Genomic DNA, 16,947 nt, shown 5'->3' with positions numbered 1-16,947 from the left:
ACGTAGTGGTGCGAATAATTTGCTGAGCGTTTCCTGTGAGTTCAAACCCATTCCTTTCCCGCATATTCTTATCTTATCTAATATCTTAATCTGTTTTCAAAACCGCAAACACCTAATGCACTGTATCGGCCAGTAATAATCCTATTGGTGTTAAGATGATTATAATCTAAAATGCTAATGTTATCCTTGACAGTAAAGTGATTTGTCTTCGTTATCCGACATTTTACAAAACATCCTCGTCTCTTAAAGCTCTACTTCTTAATTCAACGAGTCCACTTTAACATCAGCTCAGCTATAGCTCCAGCACCGCGAAAGAAACTGGTTTTCCGCATTGTTTGCCGCACTTCCCCAACTTCTTTGTTGCTTTCCAGAAAAAGAGAAATCGCACTTACCTAAAAAGAGAAGAAAAAAAAAGAAAATCAGATTAGCTAGCGGTTCATATTTCGCACCAATTTCATCAACATAATCATCATGAGAACCGGCATCAATTTCGCAACGTTCGGCAACACAGAACAAACTAGAACCGGGCCTCGAAGCCACCAGCGGTGAACGAACCGCAGCAAGGAGAAAATTCGAGACCCAAGACCGGTGCCATAAAAAGAAAATGAAATCTGCCGAAGACAAGCCGTCTTCCAGATAACACCGTCACTTCTGAACGAATAAACCGGCGGACGGCCCCAACCAGGTCAGAAAGTTCGTACTTTTTTATCATTTATCCAACACTCGCCCCCTTTACTGTATCGTACTATCGGCAGATAGATAACGAAACATTGCCAGCTCACCAGAAGAAATCAACAGCCGCGGGTCAAGTGTTGCCTGCTAGCACACAGGAAAGCTGATTCAGCAGTTTTTGGCGTGCACAAATCTATAGGCAAACCACAAGACGGAGCGCCCTATCTGGTGGCTTGACTGCACATCAACCAGTGGCTGAGAGATATTTGCCGATTTCAATCCATGGGCCAGATTGTAACCGTAAACCATATCCTGAAGCTAAAGGCTACGGCAAAGTGTAGGGGCATTTCCCAGCCATTCCCGGGCACACGCAGTATGATTTACGGGCCGTTTATGCAGGAAATTATTGTCACGTTTCCCGACCGATCACTCGTTTCGATACGGCTCCTCGGCACCGTAATGTGTGTTTTGCCGGAACAGCCCTCTAGCCCTTTTCACACTTTACTATCACCCTCTTCCTTCTCCATCGTATCTCCGCCGAACCACCCTCCGTCTATAGCCCCCCGGGCCACGCTATCTCCGTCCTACAATCTTGGACCAGCACCAAAAGATCCAAACACCGGGAAACTCCAGATAGGAGGCCCTGGACGTACGAAACCGTGGACGAAAGATGGACGACTTAATTTGCAACTTCACACTTCTTTCTCTCTCTCTTTCTCTCCTTATTTCCCAGGTGAAACCGTTGAACCAAACTTCTTCAGCTCCAGAAACCCGGGCCCTGCACCCGGGGAGAAAATAGAGTCTAAAATAGGCAAATTATTACCGTTCGGTAGACTCAAGCCCCAAACGGGGGGGTTGTGGGACTCTCGGACTCGGAACATGGACAGGTTGGACACGGGCGCGTGTGCAAGCCGAGCCGAGGTGGAAGTGGATAATCTATTTTTATTTTTCCTCCGGCTTCCGGCCCGGTGCACCAACAATAAATTACCAGCTTTCGGAGTTGCGACGCTGCGCAACAGAAAAAATACGGAATGGAAATAACACGAGCACGGTGATGGCGATAGAGCGAAAAAAAAGGTGAGAAACCTATTAATTTATAGTGCCTTTGGGAGGGAGGTCTTGTAGAAATAGACCACCCGCGTTCCACCAGTGCCGGAGTGGAGCCGGAGTCCAACCACTGGATTTACCTACAGACCTCCTGTCCGGGGATTAAGAATTATCTAGTCATCCGAATGAATGGCTGGCAACTTCATTCATCGTAAATCCATCCGGAAGGGGAGGGGGGCTTGTACTGGAACTGGATGGACCCCCCGGCCCAGCTAAAACCGTCTAGGTCTAGTTACGCGACCTACCTCAACGGATTCCTCCGACACAAATCCTATCATATTGAATGGAAAAGAACGAACCGAAAGCGGAATTGACAGCTCCGGCTTGACGGAGAATACTGAGTAGTACACATCGCGAAACTCGTCGGACCCCGGTTCGCCCCATGTCCCGGCGAGAAGCGCCTGCACCACAATGACAGTGATGGACACATCGATCAGCCTTCCGTCCGTCCGAGCAAGCGAGCAAGCGAACAAGTAGACATCTTGAATGGCATCCTGTCCCGACCTCCGTTTGCAATCAGCAAATGAAAGGTTTGAACAATTCGCAGCAAACGCGGTGCGAGGGGCGAGTTTAAATTGAAGAAGCCGCCCATCGACTTCTTAGCCACTTGGCACGACCAACCATGGCTTTGAGCTCCCGGAATGCCCCAGACACGGTGCCGCATGAAAAGGGGGCACTACGAAAGGTGTGCCCCCGTCGCTAAGGGACTAGAAATGGCGCCTAGAAATGATGAACGGCCCCACGATACTCCGCACTCCGACGTCAACACAGCCGGGTGGTACAACCGTGGCGTGGCCATGACATCACACACCGGCGCAACACCGGCGCCAAACCCCGCGTAGCTTTTCGCCCATTCAAATGCCGAATCTCGGTCAAACATGCCGCGTCCTCTCGCGACTCTTTCCCTTCCTCTTCCCGGCGTCGCGGTGCGGCCATTGGTCGAGCGCTTTTCCTAACATTTTCCCTCATCTTCGTCGTTTTGCCGTTTTTCTTCCCGTCTATTTGTGCCACACAGAAGCAAAAAAAAAACGGTTGGCCGAAATTTGCACAGACCGGAAAGCGTCCGAAGGTGCCGTTCGCGCACACTACTGACCTCGGGTGCGCATCAACCTGTCAGGGACGGACCCCCTCTGTCGCGGCTTATGACAGCTTCAATCCGCGTGCGGTGCGGTCTGGCACTGTCCGCTACTGTCCATGCGCCGTGTTTTGTGCCATTGTGCGCCATTGTGTAGCCATGCGATGCGCTGCTGACCTCTTTCTGTGATTTGCTCGGAACAATAGCACGGTGCAGAGGAGGGTGGCAGATACTCCAATTCGAGTGACGTTCCGGGGGGATGATGCTGTTGATCATGAACCATCCGCAGCCAGCACACAGCGAAGTAACAACTTGAACTTTGTGTGTCGGCCACACCGGGCAGATTGACGTTTTTCCCCCGGTGTCTCCCGTGGTTCTATCTCTACGGCGCAGAATGGCGCACCAACACTCGCGCCTACTGGACACGGTCACCCCCTTCGGTTTGTTGTTGTTGTGATGAAACGGTAAGGTGGTCAAGGGGTGTGTGCGATGATGTCGTGGCAAGGTTCTAATCGCACGATCTCGCCAAAGAGACCGCCTCGCCGTCACGCGCACTAACGCACGCCCCGCAAGGTGAACACGGCGCGATGCCGCGATGCGTCCATCCGGACAATACCGCGATGTGTGGTGTGGTGCGCCATTTTTGCGCCGTACGCGCACTCGGCTTATGATGTCATCTTTAATTCGCATGCCTCTCTCTGCGGGGGGAGGCACGCTGCAGGAATGTGATCGCACACGTTGCGTTCCGCGTTTCGGATCAGCAAGTTTCGCACAAAACGGAATGAGCGGGGCATCGTCATCGTTTAACGGGAAAGGTTAGAAAGTTGGTGATTGGTGACCAACGGCCGAAAGGTGAATGCACTCCTTTCTCAGCCCCTTGGGGAGACAATTGCGGTTCCTCGCTTGCTTTTTGGATGATTGGTCGCTTGTCGCGAGAGTGGAATTTGCAATGGAATCAAACGAAACCAATGATGTCATGCGTTCGACAGTCGGAGACGCTAATGATTGTTTGCTGCAGCAGTTGAACAATTAGCGTGGTGCAATCGCTACTTACACGCCAGGTGCTGTGAACACGTGAACCGTAATGGTGGCGGTGTAGAACAAACGCACCACAATACAAGACACACGGGCATTTGTGGTTGGAGATATTTAGAACACCAGTGAGATTATTGATACTGTTTAGTTGGTTTGTGTTTGTATTTAGTGGACAATACTCTTTTATGTTGAATAAACAGCCTATTTATTAAAAAAAACATTTGAAAGATCGGTCTTTAACCGAAAAAAAATTGTTAATTCTGAGCTTTAAAAACCAATAGCCAGTGTTTGATGAAAATCCATTTCCCTTGACTGATTCCAAGGCGCAATCTTGTCGTAAGGATGAATAGTTTCTATTTTTTTAAATTATAAGATTATTTAATTCAAGAAACATAATTCCACTGGATTAATTGAAGTTCCTAAAAAAAAATTGCCAAACTAAACTCCAGTTAAAAGAGGCGCGAACAGACAATCCATTCTAGAATAAAATGTCACAAATCCAACATAAAATGGCCTTAACTAAAGTGCGAAAGAATACTATAAGTATAAACTGCCTCGAATGTTTATGTATTCCTGCAATTTTACTACGTTGTGTAGAAGCCTAGTTAAGATTTTGCGAAATCTCTGTTAAATTAGAGCTCAAGGTCCTAATTGGTACCAAAACCATGGATAACATAAGTATCTAGTGATGCCAAATTACATGGAAACAGCGAAAAATACCTAAAACATGATATTTTCTTACTCATCAAGTCATATTGCTGGTAATTACACATACTATCAGCAGTCTTCATAAACATTCAAACATGCTATAAGGTTGTCCTAGTTTGCAAGTTTTCTCGTGTGCGCACTCGTGTCCCAGATCACAAGTTTAGCCAGCTAGAATCCTCTCTCTCATTGATTTGATCGCTTAGAAGAAGCAAAATCGTAATTCAATGGCCCCATCTGCATGCATCCCATTCGATAATGCGCCGCTCCCAATGCTGTATGTCCCCCCCCCCCCCCCCCCTGGGTGTGAAATGGAACACAGCACATCACATGCCTGCAGCACAGCACACGTACGCACTACTGGATGGCCGCCAAACGGAACGGTTGGTGGTAATTCGGGCCACAGCCGAGCTGCAACCGAACAACGGAACACACGTCGCTTCGACGATGCACATTCCACATACACCACGGACTGTGTGTGCGCCTGGTGCATTGCCGATGCATCGCCCCATCGGAGCCAAAAGTGCTCGTTGGCTCGCCGTATGCCCAGAGCGCGCACTCTGCTGCAGCAGCAGCCAGTGCACCAAAGACGACGATGAGCTTAAAATAGATTATCCCTCCCCTTCCCACCGCCACCACCACTACCACCGATTCTTGATGTTCCATTGCCAACATTGCAGCCCGCTTCTTCGCTTTCCACTTCAGCTTCGGGACCGCATTTCCGTGTGAAGATCGGCCATTTTTCCCCCGAGCAAAGGCGACACACCACAGATGAACGGCCATGTAAAGGCACTCCAAGACACAAAGAAAACAGTTGGAGCCGTTGGAGGCAAAATCACATTCACAATCCCTCCCTTGCACCCCCCAAACAGTGGCGCGTGGGATGATGTAGTGCAATTTATATGCTCTGCAGGGCTACAACCAACAACATGCGAAAAAGCGACCAACAAAAACATGGATCCCTCTCCTCAGAGCATACGATGGAATGGAATGCATCCGAGTTCCTCCGATGGTATCCAACGGGGCGAAAATAGGAATTTTTTTTTCCAAAACGACCAACGCATCGCGTCATCGCGGATTGTCACCGGCACGCCACAACGTGAGGTGTTGTATGCGTGGTGAGCGGTTCTAAATCTACGCTCATTTGGCCCAACCCAGCGAGCTGCCGTGTAGTTGGCGGCCTGCACGTCGCACTGTCTGCCGTCTCGTGTTTGTTGCGTGTTTTATTTTTAAACGGATCAGTTCGAGAGCAACACAAATACAGCATAATGCGCGGCAGGGAACATCGGTGCGTGCGTGCGTGCGTACGGGATGACCAAAAAGGTGGACTGCCTGTGTGACTACTGCCGTCGATGCCGATCATGGCGATCGTTGTCAATCGGGCGGTGAAGCACACCGGTCATCGGAAAAGCCTACAATCAATCCGGACTTGTACTTATGCTCCACTAGAACTCTTCACCTGGATGACGGATTAGAATGTCACCAGGAATACCGAATCGTTAGAGGAGTTTTGCATTTTAATGTATTATCTCATCGCCTCCACACATGTTAATATTATGTAGCAGCACCACGTGCCAAGCCAATGGTGTACTATAAACATACCCCTGAATCAGCATTAGTTTCACCCAACAAACCAGGGAAAACCACGAACACATGACGTCATCTTCCTAGATCATCTGCTTTGTGTTCTCGGCAAAGTCAAGGCTTCGGATGGCTCGCCGGTTGATTTTAGTACTCGCCCGTTCTTCTCTAATTCCTCTCCACCAGTATAGTCGTGGAAAGCAGCAGTCAAGTGGAAACTGCACGCATTCGGCCGGATTCGGATGCCGTGGGACATTGGGCCGCCGGTCGGGCCCGGCCATTGCCTGAGCTCATCGTTTCCCAACCGTGGCGGCGGGTGCGGTGGCGTGGCAAAACAATGGTACAGGAAGCACGCAAATCACCATCATGCCATGCCATGCCATGCCATGCCATGCCATGTGACCATTGCCGGAAGGCTACGGCAGTCAACGTGTCGTAATTTCGGTAATGGACTGCTGCTGCTGCTGTTGGGAGTTGCTACACGGAAGGGAACGGCGAAGGGCAGCAGCCAGCATTAGCCACTGCGTATAATGCGAGCGAGATCATAATGGCGACCTTGGTTAGGTCCGTTGGTCCAGCTTCGAGCGAGCATATTCCCCCCGGGCCACGCAAGGTCATCGGCGTTGTTGTAGAGAGAGGGAGAGAGATGCTACCTATTGGATTACGTTTTATCATCGGTAACATATCTGACGGGCCTGTTAGATATGTAAATGTGAACTGCACCATTTGGATTAATTAGAACGGAAGAAAACTCGGAATGTTCAAGCGCGAAATGATCATTTTCTGTAACTACCAAGAAAAAAACGGAACAGTAGAGTTGTTCCTGTGCTGAGAAGAAGTTTAGCCAGTGTGCGAAACCGTAAAACTCATTAAAAATGGCAAGGAAAAGCTCTCGAAGGTGCAGGATAATTCGCGCAGCAGCAGCAGCCTTGCCTCAACGTACCAGAGAGAATGAATGGCGCTCCCCGAACATCCCTGAAGTGTTCTCTTCAGTGTCTCGCTAAAGTTAAATTGGAAAACTTTTGCTCGCTCGGTGTTACAGTTATTGAAAAACCGAGCAAACACCGATTCAACCAACAGGCAACTGCGTAAAGAGGGCAGTTCCCCCGGGAGGTCTCAAGCCACAATTCATACCACAACCAGACGTTATGATAAGAAGAGAATACGAAAGATATGCAACGAACTACCGCATGGCCACTGCCACCACATCATAACGCCACAACTTCCCTCAGGGGCATGGAGAAATCGAATCCACTGGGACAGGTGAAAATGGTGATGATGGTTCATCAACCCACAATGGCCTAACCTCGATTTTGGCGCACCCACTCACGACCGCCACAGTGGCCAAAAAGGCTCCCTCTCTTATAAGCGAAAAGCTTTTCATGAATCACGCCAATCGGCAATCATATGCCCCTGGTTGGGTGGCCGGCTCACCGGGGGCTCGATTTTGCCGGTCGATCATCATTATCATCACGGACGGCCGGAGCAACCGCTTCCCGATGCCGATGCCGATGCCGATACGATCATCGGAACACATCGGTAGGAATGTTGTGTACGAACGTTCGGCTGCACGGTGGCCACAGGAAGGAAGTAGTTGCTCTTCTTGATCCACCGGTGGTACGAAACAATCACAGGGAGAAAGTCCCAGTCCATGGCACTCCAGTGCTGCAGCAATCTGCCGGTAGTGGTGCCTTTCTCTATTGCTTTGGCTTTATTTGCAGTGCGCTGCAGTTCCTGGTGGTGGTGGTCGGGAGGGGCATGATACTGAATGACCTACACCAAAAAATAATACCGTGGACCCGGACCGATGCAATGAAGCAGAGAGAGAGAGAGAGAGCGCGCGCGCCTGAAACTGGGAGGGCTTTTTTAGAGTAAAACCTGCAGCGGCAGCCTGCATTGAGGGCAAAGAAAAAATTGGCAACCCACCGAAAACCGATGGCCGGACCTTAACAAGCAACGCGCGGTAGTTCGGGAGTTGCAGTCCGGTAGCAAGGTGGAATAAATGGTGGATCGACCACTCGATCCAGGGGAAGAAAGTGTCGCGAACTGAATTCGCGAGCAGACACGCGTAAGACACGAGAAAGCGAACATAATGTGGGTAATGAGGCCCTGGCGTGGCATTTTGCGCGAGCAAAATTGAGGGAGGTTTTTTTATCAACAAATCGTGGCGCTAGGCCGTCCTCAAAAACAGTGGCATCATGTGGGACATCGGATAGTCACTCTATGTACTGCTTCTTGCTTTCTTTGCTTTCCACATTTTAAGTTCCTACTTAAAGAAGAACACCACGAGCACAGAAAACGCTAAGAAACACTAAGTCACTCGACTCCGGACAGCGAATGACACTATCAAAGACCGGCTCTGGTGTCTCCTTCATCAAACCAAAGGATCCCAAATGCGCCCTTTCGCAATGATATCGCTTCATCAGCGTTGAGGTCGAGACCTGCTGGATGATGTAATCGAATCCGGCATTCCTAGTGCCACAATCCGCGCCATAGAAGCAGCAGCAGCAGCAGCAGCAGTCCGGGTTCTTGCCGAGCCGATCATCATTCAACCGTTACAAGAAGGCACTCTGTGGTCCCCCCGGCCAGCGAGGCTTTCCACGCTGGTCGCTGCGAGCGGAAGCGTTAGAACAGTTCATGTATCACACGTTTCCCACCGGCCACCACGGCATAACGAGACGATGACCGACCGGCCACGGGCACGATACAACTGCCATGCCGGCCGCCTTCCCGCCGGCAGGTACGTGATTTGCATTCCGAAAACGGAACCGGGTTGCGTTCACCGCCACGATGCCATGGAGAGGAGAGACCGATTTCCCCCCTCCGTTTGGAAAGCCCTCAGACATGTTGGCGGCACAATAAATTGGCACAAAAGCAGTGTCGTGCTTTTCTTCTTGTTTTGTGTTGTGTGCTTCGGAAGTCTTGTTACTGGCTGCCTGGCCGGCGAACCGCTAGGGACAACAAATGAAACACGTAACGTAGAATGATGCCAGAGTGCCAGTTAGGGACAACAAATGAAACACGTAACGTAGAATGATGCCAGAGTGCCAGTTTCCTGCCAGAGTGTGTCCTAGCAAAGAGGGAAAGCCACGACACTCCGGCCACAAACGCACCGCGCCACACAGCGAATGGCTTAACTAAAGTAAATACTTTCCAAATGAATCGATCGATTCTCGAAGCACACGTACACTCACGTGAGTGTGCGTGACCATTTCCGCAACCGCGGTCGTGTGATGTCGCGCTCCGCTGACGTAAGCTAGCCGGCGTAGGAAAACCGGCGAACCGGGCAGAAGGTCGTAACCTCGTACACGTGAGCGGTGTACGTGAGACTGTGCCCTGTGGCAGAGACACTGCCAGCAGAATGTTCTGACATTTGGCGGAGTAAATCAAGGCACAGCCCCGCTGCTTGTGAACAATGTGAAGCCGCAAACCAGGTCGCACTGATCAGTTCTATTAATCTTATTCTCTTTCTTTGTGAGAAGCGAAATACACAAAGCTACCGAGGGGACGACGCAGGTCGCACGGGACAACGATGAAAGCTGCAAGTCACACGGCACATCTGACAGCTTGTGTCGATGTCTGATGCCGTCATGGTGCACCATTTGAGAGAATGTCAGTGATGTGACACTGGTACACATCCTCACGTCTCAGCTCACTCGTTAATTGGTGGGTAAATAGAACGCAAGCGAACAACTACCAGAGAACAACACCGCGGACAACATGGCGTGCTGACGAGTTAGCGTACCTGGACCTTCGGACAAAGGTCCGGTCCGGTGGTGCATTAGCATCCTCTTGACACTCACCCACGCAAACATTATCTTATCGCGGTTGGCCGATGGTTGGTGGTCATCCACGCCCCCCTTGCGAACCACCCAACACACCAAATGTGTCTGTATCCGTGCTGTGTGTTGTTGTTGATGAAATGGAACCAAAACAATGATCTTCAACCACTTGAAAGTATTAAACTTGGAAAAAGGCGAAAGTGGCTACCGAGTGCTACCGATAGACTGGAATGGGTGTGAAGTATGCAATCTCTTATCGCCCTTTTTTTTTTTTTTTGTTGACAAGTTTCGCTAAAATCGCGATAAAATTTTGGCACATCGACCCAACCACGCACACCCGCTCTTCTCCGGTCCTGATTTATGGATCTGATTGACGTCAATGGTCCGTTCGATCGACGCAGACACACGCGAATATTTGGTTTTGTGGATTCGTGTGTATTATCGGATGACGACATGAAGGCCATCAGGTCGATAGTCTGTCATACTTAACCGTCAATCAAATCAGCGAAACGACAGCGAGCAAATTGAACACACAATACACGGCGGCTTTTGACAGTCATTTTAACTAGGATCACCACGAAGGATTTAGTAGATTGCAGATCGAGCAGAACGTGTGTCATAAATCCCTGCCACATTCGTTAAAACCAACTTACAAAACACACAAAGAGACAGCCGGCAGACAATGAGATCACGCGATCAGACCCTGTAGAATCTAGGTCTAGGCAATGATCGCGTTTATGATTTACGTGATGCTCTCTCTCCTCTCTTACAAACGAAGGTGGTAAATCGCCGCGAAATTTATGCGAAAAAAAGCACTAAAAACGAACAAGATCATCACCGATCTTCTACGGCTTTGCGCGCTGCGCTGCTTATGAATCGTCACCATGGGGCATGATGGCGCCGCCGCACAACCATGGTCACTAGATGACGTCATTTTCAGACCGGAACCGGCATGGCGTACAGAAAAACGCGCTCAGACCCAGCGGGGGGCACTGAAATGCGATGCTAACGCGGGTGAGGCGTAAAATTTATGCAGCCATTTTTATCGCCGCAACACCGTTACACTCGAGGCGTCATCACGTCACTCGCACGCGATCGTCGTTGCCCGTCGGGCGAGAAGTTTCACGTCCGGATCGTAATTCTACCGATCATCGATCCTCGCTCTGAGGCTAACAGCTATAGCTGTTGTTTACTGTTTTGTGGGAAGGAGTAGAAGGTAATTCGACCAGGAGCACCAATTAGAGGGTTAAGATTCATGTTGAAATCAAATTAAATTCAACCAGCTTCAATACTGCTTGTGGAGAGAGAGAGAGAATTTGAAGAAGCAAATGTGAAACCACGTCATATCACTTCCAAGACTTGCACGATTTCTCAGTGCAGTTCAGTCAGCATCTTTTTTTAGTTCTATACTTCAAGAGTCACTTCAAGTAGCGAAGGAGTGATATCATCGCAATTTCCCTTTTGAGGCGTATCTTCAATCCGTAGTCCACCCAACAAGATGACTCGTCATCAACATGGAGGACTGAAAATACAGCCACAAAGCGTGTCTATAAAAGCATTCGAGGTTATAAATCGAAACTCGCAACATATTTTCAGCTCGGCCCCAGCATTGCATCGATTACATCGCAAGTCAAATCCTGCTTTAAGCGTGTCGCGCGTCTGTGTGTGTTTTTGTCAAGCATTTCATTTCCAACAGAGAGATCGATATCGTATTTTTACATGCCAGCCCCGCGTTAGTGTCGCGCCTGGCATAAATAGCTCACCGTGCGGAACCGACGACATTGAAGCCCCCGGGCTACACAGTCACACCGTTTTGTCCTCGCGGCGCAATCGAATCGAATCGGATCGGTAAGACCCCGTCCTCTTCCTCCTCCTATTTTTATCCTATTTCCGATTCCGTTCACGCGCGCACACGGGAACCGCGGTCTATCAAATGCATCCGCGGGGATAATCCGGTCCGGTTATAAGCCCGAAGGTGCCGCACGAGATATATCCTGCCAATCGATCGCCACCCACCCACCCACCACACCACCAGTGCCCACCGATCGACAATTTAATTTTCCCAAAAGGCCGCATAATTACACAAACGGCGGCAGCAGCAGGCCGGCTGGCTGGCTGGTCACGATTGATGGCCAATGGCCGACCGACCGACCGACCGACCGAGAGGAGGCTCATCTTCAAGCAGCCGGATAATACGCCTGGCTAAGGGTAATTTAATTAGCCCGGACCGGCCGAATGGCCGCCGCTAGGGAGGTCGTCATCGGCGGCTTGACGAAAACACTCGACAGCAGCATTGGAAGGTAATTGGAGGGAACCTGGCGGCAATTCTGGCGCAGGAAGCAACGAAGCAATGAAAGCACAGAAGCGGTCAAGGAATGGTGCAGCCACCATAAAGTTGAGAAACGAATTAGGGCAGATTAACTGCACCGAACCGAGGACTTGCCTCCTCTTCCCTGTCCTGTGTGCCAGTCAGCCACTGCTGCGGTACACGCAACGGCCAAAAGCACCGAAGCTGAACCGCGAGACCCGTTAATTTGTGCGTCTTTCGTAATAGACGATAAACGGAGAAGAATGGCCCAGGATCGATCGATCAATCGATGGCGTGACAGCGCCACGCGGGACCGTTACGAGAGAGAGAGTCGGTGTTTTTCACCGATTTGTCGTCGTCGTCATCTTCTTGGCGATCGGACGACGGTTACTGTGCGCGCGTGGGTCGCAAACACACGCGCACCTTGTGTGGGCGAAAACATTGGACCTCGTCGTGTTACGACCGAACCGACGTGTTACGACTCCTCAATCCAACGCAATGATGCAGTTCCGATGCGTTTATGCATTTATGCAAGACTGCGGCTGGGGTTTTCATCAAATATCACCAGATGTCATGTCTCTCTATTAATCGAAGGGATTTGTTTTGTGTGTTTGTCGTGTTTTTGCGCCACCAAAACCACGTCAGTCAACAAAGCTCAAGGATTTAATCGCAAAAGACCAGAGAGTGGTGTTTGCGACAGATTGGTGGAGCTGGTGATTGAGAGATTTATTTTTAATGCCACCGAACGAAGAAAAAAAAAACCCTTTCTCTCTGGCTAAGCGAAAACTACAAACAACTACCACACCTCGCACCACCACGCGAACTATTCTCGCCCCGTCCGATAAGCTCGCCCATTCGTTACGACACTCAAAACACCGTTGACTCCTACGCCATTAATACACTGTCGTGAGTCTTCTGTGTTGGTGTTCTTTTTGGTGGTGAGTAGTATCGAATCGAATCGCGCTCCGCACCACACGAATGTCAACTACGTCGAGCCCACGGCACTTTGAATGCCATTTCGCCGGTTTCGCGGCCACCGCGAGAAGTCGTAATCGCTCATTTGGTGATTATTGCAAATCACTGCTGCGCCCGCGTGACTCATGCCTCGTGCAGTGCTGGTGTTTGGTAGTGGGCTGGTTTTTACGCAACGAAATGAGTGTTTTTTTTTTTGTTTGTGCTTCCTTTTTGGGGTTCCGTCCCAAGCCTCTCCCATAAAGTCACGATAGGAAGTCATGACATTCAGATAGCGTAATGACGTCTGGCTAGTGTGTCCCCTCGCCTTACGTACGTGTGCTTGTGTTGTGTTGTGAGCGCACGCGGGGTTTGACCTGCGCAAAAATCAACATCTCAACACTGGTTTACTGGAGTGCTGACCAGTTCCACTACCAGGTTTTTGGGGGAACATAGCCGATCAAACATTAGATCAGACGCCATTGAGCGAAAGGTGGACCAAACTAGGGCTAGTGGCTTAACTTTGGATCCATTAGCTGCTGCTCCTTGTGCCAAAAGTCAACTCTCTTCGACCAGTTTATTAGCATTGCTAATAGGATGCTCTGCATTATGGGCTCCAGAACTAAAGCAAAACACAAAAACACTCACGTCACGTTCTTGTCATTTCGTTGCCAGAACAGCAGGACTAAGAGCAGGAGGGAGGACGTTTCTGTCGTCTTATGGCGACACGAAACAAGTCCAACCGACGAATTAAACATTCATTCGCCTGCGTCAGAACGAAGAAGCACCGGTTGTCACACGTATCGTTTCGAAAGCAGCCCCAGGATTCATTAAAATAGCAAGCCCCAGCATCGTGAAGGACGCTTGTGCCGGATTGTACGCGCAGCAAATCGTTGAATCCATAAATTACTCCATGTAAAGGTATTTGGGAGATTCACACGGAATGTCTAAGCAGCAGCAGCAGCAGCCGCACGATGATAGCATGACCGTGTGCCCGTACGACCACGACCGGAGTGCAGCAGCAATGAACGAGCGAGCGAGCGAGCGAGCGAGCGACGGAACGAACGAAGCCTTTAATGCTTAATGGCTTGGACCAGATACTGCGTCACCTAGAACTCGGCACACGGTGAGATCATCTTATGGTGAGAGGTACCGGCGCGCGTAACATCTGCAACCCTGTGGACGACATAAACCCGTGCTTTTGTGCAAGAGACACATTTGAGTTTTATGGTGTGGTGTTTTCTGGTAAGGAACCAAATTAAAAATATCGCTGACTAACGTGCTCCCCTGTAAAATGCTTGAGAGTGTAGAAAAAGACTCGCGTGAAGATGAGTGGCTTTTGTTATTGCTTTGGTGACCATAAACGTCCATAAACATCGTCACCAATTAAAATCAATTCAAAAGACTCTCATCGACTGTCAACAGCATCCATGTCCTATTTAACTGTCACTCCGTAATGAAAAGTCTAGAAAACCAGAACAAAATTGCTAATCCAGTTCATAAAGCACACCATCTTCTCTTCTCGAATGATGAGAGGGCCAACAGACAACGCTACGCCTGAACTTTGTTGGAATAAATTTTCAATTAACTCGTCCATCCGATTTTAGATCATTCACATGCTTTCGGGAACCACGAGGTCGAACATCAGTGATCAGCATTGTTTCTACACCTGCAAAGCGGCGCCTCTCTTTTAGAACAGAACAGGTGTTACTTTCACCGTAGGATCGACGCCGTGTTTGGGGTGCTGTTGCTGCAACACTCACGCTCAACAGCAGTCAACGAACCAGAGCTCCCCCAAACAACACCACAAAACAGAAATGCCGAAAAGTAGTAGGTAAAATCAACGAGAAAAGAGGAAAAAAGAAGCACAATGCTCCGTTACGCTTAATTCGTCTTACTCCATATGGCATCGCATTAGATCAAGTTCTCGAAGAGAAGATGAAGCGGGCGAATGGAGCGGTTGTGTTGCTAGAAAACTCTCAGCATTACTGGGGGTGCCCAAAACAATACACTGGACTGCAGCGTGGCACCGAGCGGCTAACGAGCACGGGCTAGTGAAGTTATAGAGAGGTTGGCTGATTAGGCCGGACTCGGACTAGAAGATAACCAAAACTAGATTACGGACTTAATTAGAGCAATTTTTTTTTTTAGAGCCCCGGTACAGTTAGCAACGAGCTGGCAGGCAAGCAGGCGTCGTCGTTGATGCCGAACGCCTCTGGTGCAGTAAGTGAGGCGTAGAAAGTAGAAGAAGAAAAAAACAAATTTTAATATTAATCACTTCGCAGGCGCAGTCCTCAGTTGCGACTAACACCTTCAAGAATTCACGCGAGTTCCTCAAGTGTAGAACAAAAATATTATCCAAATACTGGCTACTCTCCAAAACCCACCATGTGGCGACCATTTTCCGACTATAAAACGCGCAATCGCCATTTGATGGTGAATCAATAATGTAGTGAAGTGAGTCAATGGCCTTTTTCCACGCCATTGTGGGGGGGGGGGGGGGGGCGATGGGGACGGGGTTTTTGGGTAATAATCCATCCATCCCATAGTTCGCCAAACGTTCACGAAAAGGATCCACAAACCCTTTGTGCCACAACCACAACGACGCCGTCCATAATCTAATTGAAATGGTGTTCCACCAATCGTCGTCCACCATCCCCCATTCCTGACATGTTTTCTGCTCCTCTTCCCTCCCTTAAATTCAGGTCGTTCCATTTCCCGTGCCGATCGATGAAACTGGAAACCCTGGAGATTATAGAACGTTTTTCGTGGAGCACCTTCCTTCCTTACGCCACGCGCCTTCGGGGCAGATAACCTCAACTCCCCTCTTCCTCCGGAGCGCTCTCGTTACCTCACAAGAATCGAATCGGAATCGAAAAGTGGTTCAGAAGTGTGCTCAAAGCCCAAAGGAAAAAGGGAAACTATTTTGGATTTTCCTCGTTCGGAATAAGATACTTCCGGGGGGGTGGCGCGTTGGCTGGCTTGCCGGCTGCCGGCTGGCGGTTACGCGAACAAACGCCATTCAGTGGCGGCAGCGGCGGAAAAAGCTAAAACAAAACATGATGCTATGCGTTGCGATGTTACCCCGTTGTGCTCCTTTTTCCCTTCAAATTGGATTGAAGGATCAAACGGGTCCAACAATATCAACGTCTGGATGGCCACAAGAAGAGAGAGAGGGGGAAGGAGAGAGCATTTGGGCTCTTCACTCGGAAAGCTTTAAATAAATAAGGGCCAGCAGCAGTCGTAAATGGCATGGAAAACATTCAACCCCTGGCTGGCTGGCTGGCTGGCAGGGAAACCCAGCATAAAACGGGGTTATTGGCCGCCCACCGGAACCACCAACGCAGCACATGCCGCCGCCACGCACTCCCGGCTGGCTTCAGGTGATCGGTTGCAGTTGTTGTTGTTTTTGTTGTTATGCTCATTTGCTGCCACTACTGCTGCTGCTGCTGCTGTGGGCCAACACGGATGCAGATCCGAGCATCGCGTACTAATCAAAACATTAACTCTATTCCTGATCGATCGAACGCCAACCAACCTCGCCGCCCACACGCGTGCCCGCCCACACGATAATCATTTTTAATCAAACAAAATCCACCCATTTCCTGATAAGCGCGTTGGTGTGTTTGGTGAATTTTCCCCAATTTCTAGCAACAAAACACCTTCGCCTGTGCGTGCGTGAGAGGGGGGATGGCGCGTGTGTTTTATTAAGCAGCCGCCGGTGCCGCCGC

General features: G+C 49.7%; 1 long non-coding RNA gene across 1 annotated transcript in view; it reads right to left on the bottom strand.

Annotated features, from left to right (window-relative positions):
• Positions 1-303: 303 nt before the first annotated feature.
• Positions 304-16,947, bottom strand: part of LOC126581072 (uncharacterized) — a 28,326-nt gene continuing 11,682 nt past the window's right edge. Inside the window, exon 3 of the long non-coding RNA XR_007609138.1 lies at positions 304-392. This is a non-coding gene — a long non-coding RNA (uncharacterized LOC126581072). The remainder of the gene's footprint in view (positions 393-16,947) is intronic.

Source organism: Anopheles aquasalis, chromosome 2 (genome assembly GCF_943734665.1).
Source record: "Anopheles aquasalis chromosome 2, idAnoAquaMG_Q_19, whole genome shotgun sequence".
Taxonomy (NCBI): domain Eukaryota; kingdom Metazoa; phylum Arthropoda; class Insecta; order Diptera; family Culicidae; genus Anopheles; species Anopheles aquasalis.
The sequence above is the reverse complement of the archived record's forward strand: the minus strand, read 5'-3'. Positions and strand labels throughout refer to the sequence as shown.